We start from the raw sequence: 14,506 nt of genomic DNA, 5'->3' as shown, positions 1-14,506 counted from the left end.
ACTTTATCTGTTGTATTTAACTCATTGGCTCTTCCCGTCCACAGGAATCGAGGTCCAAGAGGTTAAGTAACTTTCTATCTCAGCTGGGGTTCCTCGGAGACCAGGATTCAAGTGCAGGTCATTGCTTTAGGAGGTAATTCTAGGACACTTTGCTGGGGGGTTGGGGAGGGGAGTCAGGGAAGGTCAGGAGGCAGGAGAGGGTGTGTTCCCCAACAGCTAGCCTGCGCAACTGCCCCTCACCCCTCCAGGAGCCCTGGTTGGCCCTGCGTGGTGCATGCCTAAGGGCATCCCTGCAAAGGTCGGGGAGCTGGGGTCCGGTCAAGGGCTGTTTCCAGGGACTCATTCTGCAGCACTCCGGCTGCTCCAGGAAACACGTCCCCAGGCTGAGAGTAAAGACTACTGGAGCAGCCTTTGGCACATCAAAGAGATGCAGACTGAGTATTGCCAGCAGCTGCTACACTTTGCCAGGGTCACATAACTAGTCAGTGGCAGACTCGTCCCCGTCCGTAGCTGAACCCAGGCAGTGTCTCCATTAGCCAGGCTGTCTGGAAGCAATCCCAGGCCGATGGCATGAGGACGAATACACAGGATTTAAGCTCTATGTCGGTGATGACTCTGGTCTCTGAGTAGCTACCCTGATGGCCACACTCGCAAAAGAGGGGGCTCGGTTGTCTGAGGTTCCTTTCTGTTCTGGCATTCTACACAGTGCATTGTTCTCTGCATTAGGCAAGGAACCCCAAGGCATTGGGGGGATGAATCCCCAGACCTCTTCTTTGCTACAGGCCCTTTATCCTGCCCAGACCTTGGCTTTCCCATTCGTAAGTCAGGAAGGCCAATCAAGCCCGCGTCCTGGGGAGATCTGGAGATAGTCTCCCTCCTCCTCCTCACCTTCATCATCTCTGGGGCTTCCTCCAAACTTCCCTGGGGCGGGGGGGTCTCTGACGGCTCCAGCCACCCTTGGTTAATGCTGATGTGGGAGCCCTACAGCCTTTGTCCTCCCTCTGTCGGCAGGCTCTCCCATGCAGGCCCCCTCTTTCACTGGTCAGGAGTTCGCAGCCTGGACATGCACTCCTTCACCCCAATGTGTATTAACTACTCCCAGAAGGTCATTCAGTAATCCAAGGAAACTCAAAAATTCAAAAACTACAAGCACGGATCAGAGTTTGAGTTTAGGTTTGCAGGAAGGGAATCCGAAGGAAGAGAGAAAGGAAATGTTGGCTCAAAGAACAGTTTCTGAAAGGGGAATTTTGTAGCAAGACAAACAAATGTCCAGCGCAGCGCTGTCCGGCAGAACTTTCTGCTACAAGGCAAGGGTTTCATGCTGTCCACTGCAGTCCACGGGTGGCTGGTAAGCACCTGAAATGTGGCCAGTGTGGCTGAGGAACTGCTTCTTACATTTTATGGATTTAATTGACATTTAAATGTAAACAGCCACCCGTGTATTGGGCAGAACAGGGCTTCTAGATCATTTTCTTCCAACGTATCTTTGTCCACTGTCCCGGTGTGGATCAGGAAGGATGGAAGGAAGAATGAGAACCGGCCGCCCCCAAACGTTTGCCCCTAGAGCGGCAGAGGAGGGGGGGGATCTGGCGGATCAGGCGGGCCCAGACCAGGATGGCCTCCCCCTACCCAGAGCTGGAAGTAGGCTCCGGGTGTGGGCGGAGCGAGACGCTGGCGGTGGGCGTGTCCCAGCGCCCCGCCCCCCGCCCCGCCCCGCGGGGCTGGACCAGAGGTGGGAGGAGCCGGAGCGGGGCTAGGCCTCCCAGACCCCGGGCAGCCTGAGATGCGTTGGTTTTGCGGGATCTCCCCCCGCCCCGGGCCCCACACATCCCCAGCCTTGATTTTAGGAAGATTCCCCGCCCTCCTTGGGGGAGGTGTGTCTCTGTTTTGTTTGATTTGATTTGATACTTTATTTTATCTTTTTTACATTTTTTGTCCCCAAACTCCCTGCTTCCTGTTTGTTTGCGTGTGATGACTCGATTGGCACGTGCCAGTCTTCTCCAGTTCAGAGAAAACATGAAGGTACAGAGAGGAAAGTGAAAACCACCGGAAATCGCGTCCCCCGCCCGATCCTGGTGCCCTGTGGGCGGTCACCGAATGAATGTTGGTTTTTTGAAGGTGTAGCTCTGTGACATCCTGTTGAACAACCTTTCTGAATTATTTTCCCACGAAAGTTATTTAAAAAAAAAAAAAAGAAGAAGAAGAAGGAAGAAAGAAAGAAAGAAAGAAAGAAAGAAAGAAAGAGACAGACCAGCAAAAAGTTTTTGAGCCGCTGCAAGGGAGGCATGAGCTCCTCGAACCCCCACAGCCGGGTTATGCCCTGGGCGGGACTCGCCCGTGACCAGAGCCCTGACTCCTGACCTCTCTTGGCCACCGTTTGCCCATATTTGCAGACCCCTCTTGTGGGTCTCAGAACACTGAGACTCCGAGAAGCAAGGGCTGTGCCCTCACCCTGCCTCGTTTCAACCCGCCTTTGCCAATCCGGGGCTGTGTGACTGTGGGTGAAGTGCTTGACCCCTCTGGGCCTCAGTTTCCACCCCATCAAAGACGTTTAGGTAGGAGAGGTAGCGTGCAGCCCGCAGGGGCAGGGTGGCGAGCAGATGCCGTGATGGGTGCCCAGCTGATCTGGGGATACCTGTTGGGAGCTGGCCAGTGTCCATTTTTCCTCAAAATCCCACCCTTTCCACCTGTTTACTGACAAGCTGGAGGCACCTGTCCAGTGCGGGCACTGGCCCCGCCCGACGGGCTGCCGGCTGGCTTCTTAGTCCCTGCTGCTCCCTAGTGGCCGCTCTGGCCCTGGCGTCTGCCTCTGTCCCCGGGGTTCCAAGTCTAGGGCATTGCCACGCCCAGAAAAGTGGGCCTGGGACATCCTGGTGCCCCATCCCCACCTCTCTTTCTTTGCCTTTCTCTCCCAGCCCCATCAGCACCTCACAAAAGGGGCTGACATACATTAGGAGTTCAGAATGCTCCCAGGATCTGCTGTGTGGCTGGAGGCCAGTCCCAGAGCCTCTCTGTGCTAAACCGGGAATGATACTAGTAGGATGCTCAAGGACCAGTAGTTAAAATTAAATACGCTAATTCATGTAAGCCTGAGAATGGTGCCTGCACAGGGTTAGGGCTGTGCAAGCTCGCATTGTTCCTATTATACTGAGTGGGTCTGTGGCTGTTGAGGGAATGAGGGAACAAGACATAATTAAAGAGGGGGCACCTGGGTGGCTCGGTCAGTTGAGTGTCTGCCTTTGGCTGGGGTCATGGCCTCGGGATCTGCTTCTCCCTCTGCCCCTCCTCCCTCTGCTCATGCTCTCTCTCTCTCTCAGATAAATGAATAAAATCTTACAAAAAACCATAGTTAAAGGAGATAATGACATTCTAAATTTAATGCTACTTTATTGCAAAAAAGGTCGGCCTGGCACAATAGAAATCCGAGACAGAAATGGTCCCAACGGCATCATCCCACCAACTCGTCCAACAGCTTCTAGATGTTCAGATGCAGAGTCCGTGCTTGTGCATGTGCCGAGGTGTTGACCATGTGTGCCTCCGCATCTACCCATACACATTGTATCTTCTCCCTCGCACCCCTGTCGCAGGCTGGCTCTCCTTTCTGCTCGCATTCTTCCATACCTCCCCCATCTCACAGGGTCTTGCCCAGACTCTGCTTCTCTCCTGCCCCCAGACCTGAGGCACCAAGCTTTCAACAGATCTTTCCAGAGAAAGAGAATGAGACAAGAGAGGTTGGGAACGGGCTGGAGTAGGAGCACGCTAAGCTTACCTCGTCCCATGGGTACAGCTAGACAACGCTCACATCGGTGTAGATAACGCAGGGCAGGAGACAAGGGATGCAGGGAGAGAGAGTAACACTGAACCAAACTTGGAATCCTAGCTCCAGTCTGAAGTCTGACTCCAGCCACAGAATCACTTCTGACTCAAGCCATAAATGGATTCGAGACCCACGCTATGAACCTAGTCATGATCCTGAGGGCTGCACACTGACCCCAGCCACATGCTGACCCCTAGCCCTGGTCACAGACTAATCTTTTACCCCAGCTGTAGACTGATCTGTGGTTCTGGCCATCTGGACCCCTCGCTCCTATCCACTGACACCTCACCCCATCCAGGAACTGGCATTTCCTGATTTTCTGCTGGTAAATTCAGCTCGAGTTGGTCAACAAATCGGGCCCTTCCTCTTTGTCACAGACAAGCAGTGCAAACTGGCGGTTCTCTTTTCTAACCGAAGGGAACAGCAGGAGGAGAGGGTCCCTCTGCCATCACCTGTGCTGCTTTGGATGTGATGTCTGGTGGTTTGGCAGCCGTCTTGTGATCATGAGGGGACAAGACTGGAGATGAAAGGTAGTGTCTGAATATGGCAGAATGGGAGAAGAAAAGAGCGTGGGTCTTTGCTTACATTATCAAGTGATCAAATCAACCTCTGGATTCTTAAATAAACCATAAACCTGCTTTCATGTAAGCCACTACAGAGTTTCCTTTGCAACCATAAAACAGCCTTAAAGATTGTGATACATAGAATAACGAACCTCCAAAGATACTCACATCCTAATCCTGGGAAACTGCGAACATGTTATGTTACGTTGCAAGGGAAAATCAAGATTGAAAGTGGAATAAAGACTGCCGTTGGGGGGCAAAAAAGACTGCTGATGGATTGATTTTGCCATGGAAAGATTATCCAGGATTGTTCAGATAGGCCCGAGGCTTATATAATCCCAAAGGCCCTTCTAAGTGAAAAGGGGAATGTAGGAGAATTAGTGTCAGAGAGAAATTTGAAGATACTGCTGCTGGCTTTGTAGATGGAAGAAGGGGGCCATGAGCCATGAATGTAGGTGACCTCTAAACGCTGGAAAAGTCAAGGAACAGATTCTCCCCTAGAGTCTCCGGAAAGAATGCAGTCCTGCTGAGACCTTGATTTTTAGCTCGGTGACACCAGTTTTGGTCTTCTGACCTCCAGGACTATAAGATAATACATTTTAGGGGCATCTGGGTGGCTCAGTGTGTTAAGCCTCTGCCTTTGGTTCAGGTCATGGTCTCAGGGTCCTGGGATCGAGCCCCGCATCAGGCCCTCTGCTCAGCAGGGAGCCTGTTTCTGCCCCGCCTCTCTGCCTACTTGTGATCTCTGTCAAATAAATAAATAAAATCTTTTTTAAAAAAAAGATAATACATTTTATTTTCAAACCACTGGAGTTGTAGTGACGTGTTATGGCAGGAACTAGGGAACTAGGACATGGACATTTCCACGTGTCTGACTTGGGGTTCTGGACTCATCCCAGCCTTTTCTTCAAGCCCCAGGTGTATGTGCTGGGTGGTCAGAGGCCACAACTCAGCCAAGTCAGCAGGTCAAGCCTCTTGCCCACTCCCTATCTGAATACCAAGAGTCACCATTTTGAATTCTTTTTTTTTTTTTTTTTAGATTTTATTTATTTATGTGACAGACAGAGATCACAAGCAGGCAGAGAGGCAGGCAGAGAGAGAGAGGAGGAAGCAGGCTCCCCACTGAGCAGAGAGCCCGATGCAGGGTTTGATCCCAGAACCCTGAGATCATGACCTGAGCCAAAGGCAGAGGCTTAACCCACTGAGCCACCCAGGCGCCCCACCATTTTGAATTCTTAATACGTTTTCAACTAGAAGACCTGCATTTTTGTTATGCTTTGAGCCCCTCACATTACATAGCCAATCCTGAAATAAGGCCATTCCTTTTCTCCACGGCTGAGCCCACCACTCTCTCCGGATCCCAAAATGCCATCATCCCCCCGTGTTCTAAGCTTCTTCCCTCTGAGGGCTTCTTCCCACCAAACGCACGTCTCTGTTCAAGCCCCCTCCATCTGCAAACAATCAGAGGTTCCCTCCACCCCTCTTCCTTCTTTCTCTCCTTCCCTCCCCAGCCACATTCTTGAAAGCTGTCTGCTCTCTGTCTCCACTTCCTCCCTGCACGCCCACTCCTCAACCCTCTCCGTGTAGAAGCTGCCTCACTTCTGCCCTGAATCTGCTTTCACCAAGACCGGGCGCCATGTTCGGGTCTGTTTCAATCCATGCCTTTCTGCCCTTCGTGGTTCTCCTGCTACTGGCTCCTTGTTCCTGCTCACGCTCCTTTCCTAGGGTCTTCTCCTCTGCACGACCTTTTTTGTTTTTGTTTTTTTTTCCCCAAACAGGGGATGGGGATGGGCAGAGGGGCTCCATGCTGGGCACAGAGCTTGATCTCACAACCCTGAGATATGACCTGAGCGGAAATCAAGAGTTAGATGCTTAACCCACGGAGCCACCCAGACGCCCCTCCTTTGCCCTACCTTAAACATCTGGAGTCCCCAAGCCCTCCCCCCACACCCACACACACACTCCATCGGCAATCTTGTTTCCATTGTGGGGGACGAAAACTTTTCTTATACTCTTCAAAGGTTCTTCTGGCTGGTCTAAGAATTAAATCGATATGAGAAAGACTAATGGGAGGGAAAAAACCCACGTTTAATTAGGTACATGTGGAGTTCCAATAATAAAATTCGGACCTGAGTAATGACCCAAAGCAGGCAATTTTTACATGTTTTAGACAAAGAAACACAAGTCTCTGAGGAATTGACAGGACCGAGAAAACATGCCTGGCAGCTTCGACTAGTAAAGAGTTCTAAACAAAATTTGGGTTGGGGCAATAAAGGAGTAAAAGTGGCAAGGTTTGTTTATGCCTCCTTCCCGGTCCTGAACTTCCCACCTCTGGTCTTAGCACAGGGAGGGAATCTTTCAGATGGAAGATTTAGTTCCAGCTTTCAGAGAGACAGAGGAAGGGTCCCAGTGCCCTTCTGGCGTGGGCTGTCTTGAGTAACTTTAACTCAAAATAATCAAGATACCAAAATGCCACATTTTGGGTTGCTTTCCCTGAACCCCATCACCGTAGAGTTAACTACCACCTTTAGTAAATCTGGCTGGCGTTTCATAAGGCAGGGACTGTGCGGCCCAAGGTAACACAGTGGCTGGCTCATAGAATGTGCTCAATAACATTTGTTGAATGAATGGTGTCTTCTAAATATATCTCCCCAGCCCCAGTCTCTTGCCTGAACTCCAGACCCATATGTCCATCTCACTTCTCCAGACACTTCCCACATCCTACCTAGCACACATCACTATCTAATGTGATATTTTTAGGACATAATCACCCTTCTATTTCTTACCAGGTCCCCCACATCTCCCCCACTAGAAGGTAGACTCCATGCGGACAGATTTTTGTTTGGTTGGTTCACCGCTGTATCCCCAGGGACTTAGAGCCCTGTGTGTGGTACACAGTAGGTGCTCAATAAGTACTTTCTGAACACATGGATAGGGGTCTCCACGTGGATGTCCCCACATCTTAAAATCCGTATAACCCAAACTGAGTTCTTCATCACTCCCCCAAACCTCCTCCCTCTGGGTCTCAGTTGCTAAAAGCTAGAGAGCAGACATCACCCCCAACCCCTGCCCCAGACTGCCCACTTCTCCCTCGCTACTGAGATGCAGACACGGGTGTCTCTTTCTTGCTTACAGTGCCTCCTAGCTCCCATTAGGCAAAAGTGTGGGTCACATAGGCTCAGGATAACCCAATATGGGACATTTACCCCAGGGCAACCCAGGTGGGGGACACCAACTCCCAGGTCAGGGGGGGCAGGGGCGGGTGGCGCTAAAACGATTTTAGGTGTTACATGGGTGTGACACGGAAGGGCACCACACCAAGAAGCAATTCCCTTTTCAATTCTCTTTCTCTTCTTCTGACTAGCCTTCCCCAGGTTACAGCATCTCGCTAAGATTGAAGGACTCAGTTTTGGTTTCACTGTTTTTGTTGTTACAGTTCCCTTCTGTTGATGCTCAAGGGTTCTGGTTATCCATTCGTGATGGTGATGATGCTTCCCTTTTTTTTTTTTTTTAATGCTTCTTTTTTAAAAATAAAATGATTTAAATAAAAGGAGGCCATCGATACGAAAACAAGTTGACTACATAGTGGGGGAGGAAAAGAGGGAAAACACGTAAGGTATAAATCTGTGGCAGTGTGGGTGAGGGACGCAAGTCTGGAAGACACTGGTCTACAGGCCCGAGTCCAAACCCAGTAGCAACCTGGCTCCTGCTCCTCTCGGTTTTTTCAGCCCATCCTATACCTTAGACACCATGACCTGTCACCCCGGATACCATGATCTGTTGCCCCTGGACACTGTGACCTGTCACCCCGGACAAGGGGACCTGGTCATTCCTAGACACTGTGAGCTGGGGCCCTAGAATCTATGAGCTGATATGATGATCTGATTAATGATAAATATATCTTTGGTCTTTATTCTGGCCTTTATTTAGAGGTCCTAAAACCCTTGGAATTTCCTAAGTGATTAGAACAATGCGTGTCTTTTGTTATGTTAATGAGGCGACCTTTGGGAAGTCCCTAGGTCACCTAAGGATGGGGGCTGGTTGCCTGGGGAACCAACCTTATGATGGCTTGAAAGTGTCAGTCCTGCGTCCTTGACCTCTGGGGAAGGGAGAGGGACTGGAGATTGAGTTCAGTCACCAAAGGCCCGGGAGTTCATCAGTTACAACTATTTAACAGTGTCTCCATAAAAACCAAAAAAAAACAAAGTTCAGGGGCTTCTGGTTTGGTGAACATGGAGGGGCTAGGGGGATGGCGAGCTCTGGGGAAGCCTGGAAGCTCTGAGCTCTTTCTCTGTATCTTGTTCTAGAACCCCGTTCCTGCGTTATATATATTCCTTCATAGGAAACCAGCGATCTAGGAAGTAACATGGTTCACTGAGTTCTGTGAGCTGCTCTAGCAAACTATTCAAACCCAAGGAGGGGATGTTAGGACCTCTGATCTGTTGCTGTTCGACCAGAAACGCAGGCGCTAACCCTAACCCAGACTGGAGATTGGCTGAAGTGGTGGGGGAGGGCGGGAGCCCTCTGCCTGTGGGATCTGATGTGTCTCCAGGGCAGGGAAGTGCTAGATTGGGTTAACTGCTCGGTGGTGTGGAGGTAAGTACACACACTGAAACTGGGGTCAGAATTGTAACCGGACCCCTTCCCGATGACCTGGGACCACCGGCCAACATGACCTGCCCACCCCCAGATCCATGATCCAGCCACCCGCAGGCACCGTGACGTGGCCATTCTCCAATGATAATGAGCGGCCTATCACTCCTTGAGCCCCAAGACCCGGCCATTGTACTCAGGCCACGAGGCGCATTTGCAGACCCCCAGACCTATGCCCATGGCCTTCCCACTACCAAGGGTGCTCCCCACTTCTCCGTTTCAATCAGGGACTCGGATTCTGATAGGGGAACACTGGACCCTAAGATGGCTGGCCAAACCAGCAAGGGAGTTCGAGCCCCTGTCTCGAAGACCTTCCCTTCTTTCCCACCCCGTTTCCCGCATGCGCCAAATGTACCAAGTATGGGGAAGTAGAAGGGTCGAAGTCCCCCCTCCTCCTTGTGCTCAGGGCTCAGACCTTTGGAGAATAACCTCGTCGGAGCTCACCGGTGATCAATAAACCTCCGATCTCCAACGTCTCCGAGTGCCTCTTGGTTCTTCCACCAGGATCCAGTCCAGGTTCCACAACGATTCTACCGGTCCAGCATCTGCGCCTTCCTCTTGGGAGAATGGCACCTGGTCTTCCTGGAAACCATCTCTCCCGAGCCTTAGTTCATGTTGTTTCCGTTGGTACTGATCTCGCTCCCGGCTTTCCGATCGGACACAAGACTCCAGCTTGGCCAACCAGAGCCTTCCTTCCTCAGTTTATAGAGGGTTGGTTCAGGGACAGGCATGTGATTCAGTCTGACCAACGGGGGCCTTTCTTGGCATGATCTTTGGACTATTCGAACAAAAATCTATTCTTTCCTTAGAGCTTCCTAAGCGGGTAGGTGATGAGCCTGGATTTCCAAAGAGATTTTCTTTTTCCCCCAACCGCTGAGTCTCACTGAGACCATCTGAGAAGGAAGCCAACCCAGGAGAAAGTGAAAGACCCGCGGATCCCCTTACCCAAGAATCCAACACTGCCACTGGATGCAATCAGCAAGAGGTTCTTTATTGTTACGCAGGCGCCTGCGGGTGGTCAGCGCGCGCCTGCGGGTGGTCAGCAGCTCCTGCTAGCGGAGCACCCCCGGCTGGGGTGGTGCCGGGTTTTTATAGACAGGTACAAACAAGTTTTGGGTGGGGCGCAACTGATTGGTGGACAGTTTGAACTTTTGAAAAAGGCATATGTGGAGTTTGCTGATTGGCTTTGGGGACCCGCACGCGCGAAGAGAGAGGCGGGAAGGGGGAACAGGCTGATTGGTTCTGAGGGCCCGCGCGCGAAAGGAGAGAGGCGGGAAGGGGGAACAAGAAGGGGGAAGGTAGGAATGCCATCATGGCGTCTTCTATTATTTCTATAAGCCAAACAGTTACAGAAGGGCAAAAGAGCAATTAGTCACGCAATTAATAACCTAATCTACGCCTAAAAGCCAGCGGTTCACAGAAAAGCAAACAAGCGGTTAGTTATCCTATCTATCTTCTAGGGGAGGGGGCTTTCTGGGAGAGGGGTCTTTCAAAAGCAGATCCCAGAGGTTGGGCCTTCCAGTCTGAAGGAATCATCTGGGTGCCTTGATCGATCTGTGCCTGAAATCACATCCTTGAACTGAAAAAAAAAATTTTTATGAGCCAGTAAGCCCATTTAGAAAAGCAGTTTCTGTTACTTACGACCTCAAGCCTCGGTTGAAAAAGTTCATTTTTTTTATTGAGATTGAATTCACATCACCTAAAATTCCCCATTTTAATCATTTAAAAATAAACAACTTCGTAGGTTTTAGTATGTTCACAATGTTGTGCGCTCATGACCACTCTCTAATTAATTCCATCACCATCCGCTAGCCCCGTCACAAAACAAACAAACAAACAAAAATCCAACCCTAACCCATCAGCACTCTCAATTTCCCCTCTCTCAGCCTTCCAGCAATTAATGAAATATCATCTTTTAACGCCCACTTCCAGCGGACATTTCCCTGCGAGCCTGTCCCTGCACACAAGGGCAGAATTGTTCTTTCTTTAGCACGCATCCCTTTCTCATCACCTGTCCTAATTGCCAATTTTATTTTTTGTGTTTGATAGTGGACTCTTGCAAGCATACAGGAAGTCACTATCCGTGTGTCTCTCCTACCAGACACAGAGGACAGGGACTAGAGTCTATTTCCTCTTGTGTCTCCCAGTCCCCCAGCCCAAGCTGTCTGGCCCAGACGAATGGTTCCGTGGAGACACCAAACACGACGGGAACAAGGGCCCAGTCCCCCAGCCCAAGCTGTCTGGCCCAGACGAATGGTTCCGTGGAGACACCAAACACGACGGGAACAAGGGCTCAGTCTCAACTTCCCAGACCCCCTCCGGGCCAAGACATCAGCATCATCAGCTGACTGGCCATGGAAGTGACTTGTTTGCGTATGACTGGGGGGGGGGGGACTAGAAGGAGGGGGGGACTACGCTTTAGCTGAAGAGATCACCTCCCACACACTGACATTTGATTAACCCAAAACTAAACTAACAGATGGTTGCCGAGTCTGGGTACCCCCCTAAAATTTCCCCTTCTGCACCCACTTCAGATACATAGATTTGGTGAATGAGGAGGCAGAGTAAACCAGTGGCCGTCTGCACGTCGGCTTACCTTCTCTGGGTCCCGATTGTCCCTATGCACAAGGAAGTTAAAAATAGCCCGTACCGCCTAGGGTCACCCGAGGACTCAGGGAGGGAAGACCTGTGCCGCACTTAGTGCTGGCTTGTTGAAGAAGTCTGTTCAACAGGATGCTTTCGCTGGGCTCACCAAGATGTTGCGTGAGATCGCTAAAGCCACCACACATGCTGTTTCCTTTGCTTGGAAAGAGCTCCTCTGCACCCCTTAAATACTCCATTACGTTTCAGCTTAAGCACCACCTTCTCCAGGAAGTCCGCCGGCTCCCCAGACCCCGGTAAGGTGCCCTCTCCTCTGGGCTCCTTGGCACCTGTCCTTCCCCATCAGCCCAGGAAGGGATGGCCTGAGACATCCCAGAATGCCCAGGGTCCAGCACAGGGCGGGTGCTGAGTTAATGAAAGGGCCAAGCAGAACACCCATTGAAGCATGAGCAAGTGGTTTTGTTCTCGTCCTTGGCTTTTCTAACTGGGACTGCTGGCCTGCCCTGGGCACCAGGGCTCTGGCTCTGTCCTCCATGTGTCTGTCTCTAGAGAGAGAAGGTTGTGGATCAGTGACGGGTGCTGAAGCTGTGGCTCACACCAGCTCCTGAGGGTAGACGCCCGCCCCAGAGAGCAGCAGATGCCACATACCAGGCTATTAGTTTTGTTTCTGGATGGTTCGCTTAGTAGCCTACTGCCAGCTGGGATTTGGCAGGCCAAGATCGTGCTTGTTTTGATCTGTCCAGGACATGCTTCTCTTCCCTTCCCCCCACCCCTCCCCCCCCACCACCCAGTTTTGTGCTTGGAGCTCCCCCTGCCTGGGACCATCTTCTCCCCTTCCCCCACGGCAAAGTGCAGTTCCCGCAGGGCCCTTGACCTTTCTGCAGGACAAGCCCTGTGGTTACTCCTCTCCCTCCTTCCCTGCCTCGCGGCACCCAGCCCAGGGTGCAAGCCGCCGCTGTCAGTAAGTGCTTGTTGATTGACTGATGGATGGTTTGGGGTAAACATTTTTGCGAGTTTGACCTTTCCTCTGTGTCAGTGCAGGGAAACCACAGCAGCCTGAACTTTCAGTAAAGAGGAGCCTCTTTGAGGAAGGGAGTCTTTGCAGAAACTCACCACAGCTGCCTGGAAACCAAGTCATTGCTGTTCTTCCTCCTGGGTGTGCAGCTCTCTTGGAAGACCTAGGTGGCTCTGGGGCACGGCTCCCTCCGGGCTAAGATGGGACAAGAGGAGGAGGTTCAGGACTTTGGGGCAGAGGCTCTTGATGTGGCAGGAGCCCCTGAGAGGGCTGGGGGCTTGGGGGGCTTGCACACATGTGTGCACACACACCAGCATACGTGGGGGTGTGCACAGGTCTGCAAATGTACGTCGCATCTGTCACTTGGGTCACTGTCTGCTTTCAGATGGAGGCTCGGGGACCCTCGGAATACAGAGGGCGCTAAAACTGTCCCCTGCCCTCCAGTCACCTCTTGCCAAGATCCAGGCTGTGCCCTGTGGCCCCTGCTGGAAAGGACACACGTGCTCACATGTGTTCAAGTGTGCATCGCGGGGACGGGGCCCCCTCAAGCACCGGGCTCAGCTCTGCACCTGACCTCTAGTGAGCACCGACTGCCAGGACCTATAGGATGGGACCATTGTACGTGCATATCTATGCACGCATGTGCCCCCCACTAGAGTACACGCACCGAGGGGACAGCAGCTCTGTTTTCTTCCCAGCGACCTCCCCAGCACATAGTAGGTGCTCAATAGGCATTTGCTCAGATGCAAGTGTGCACGGTTACCCATGCCTACGCTTTTGCTTGCACGACAGTGTGCGCGCACTTTCACTTATGTGAACTTGGACGAACGGCGGTGTCGCCTGCTCCGCGTGAGGCCGCGCACACCGGGCCGCGCACCCCTGTGCGTGTGCGAACGTGTCTGAAGCGCGTGCGCGAGCCGGCGTGGGAGGCCCTTGCTGGCCCACGTGGGCACACGCGGAGAACCTCGCGCGGGCGGGATCCCACGCCTCCGAGCACGAGCCGCTGCGGGATGCGCGCGTTCCGAGTCCCCCACGAACACGGGTGAGAAAGATGCGCACGTGGCGGGGAGGGGCTGGCCCTGGAGCCCGACTCTGCAGGTAGGAATTCCGGTTTCGCCTCCTCCTTCCCGCGCGACAGACGCGTGAGTTTACAGTCTCTGCGCCTCGGTGTCCTTATCTGTAGCCCTGCCGGCCGCCTGGGGCTGGTCTGGGGGCTCAGGAAGGAGCCAGCCCCCGGCACACGGCCTTGCACAGTCAGGACGCCTGTTGCCGGTTTTCTCTGTGTTGCGCACGCCTGTATGTGCACATCCGTGTCCCCAACACGCCCCGCACCCCACCCTGGCCCTAGAGAAATAAGGACCGTCTCTGCTGGGCGCCGAGATGCCCATGTGAGTTCCTGGGACATCAGCAGGCTCCCAGGCTAAGAGGACCAGAGGCGGGACGCGTGGGGCTTTGCAGCCCCTTCCCCCCAGCCGTCATCCATCCTGGCCACGCACCATGGAGGACCTGCGGCTCTCTCCTCGGCCACCTGACTCCAGCCTCCCCGCCTGGCCAGGCCAGGCTGTGCCAGGGGTCTGGAGAGGCAGAAATGAGATGAGGGTGAAGACCTCCCTTCCAACAATAGGCAGTCCCGGGATGTGTCCACGGCCAGTCCCTCTGGGGGTCAGATTCCCATAAACGCCTATAAAATGCAGAGAGCCTCCTGCCTTTGAGCGTCTGAAAGGAGCTGTAACGTGCACGAAGGAAATGTGCCTCCTAGGAAGGCGGGTGATTCAAGAAGGAGGGACTCTGGGAGGGGCTGGAGGACGGGAAGGACCCCGAGGCTAATTCTCGCGCATCATCGAGTTTCTGGAGTGT

The 14,506-nt window shown here is 52.6% G+C and overlaps 1 long non-coding RNA gene across 1 annotated transcript; it reads left to right on the top strand.

The window, feature by feature from the left end:
- The first annotated feature begins 17 nt into the window (after positions 1–17).
- LOC309854932 lies at positions 18–7,930 on the top strand. The gene is made up of 2 exons (XR_014306492.1): positions 18–133; positions 7,817–7,930. It is a non-coding gene; the product is annotated as an uncharacterized lncRNA (long non-coding RNA).
- The last annotated feature ends 6,576 nt before the right edge of the window (positions 7,931–14,506 follow it).

Source organism: Mustela nivalis (genome assembly GCF_964662115.1).
Source record: "Mustela nivalis genome assembly, chromosome: 19".
Classification (NCBI taxonomy): domain Eukaryota; kingdom Metazoa; phylum Chordata; class Mammalia; order Carnivora; family Mustelidae; genus Mustela; species Mustela nivalis.
The sequence above is the reverse complement of the archived record's forward strand: the minus strand, read 5'-3'. Positions and strand labels throughout refer to the sequence as shown.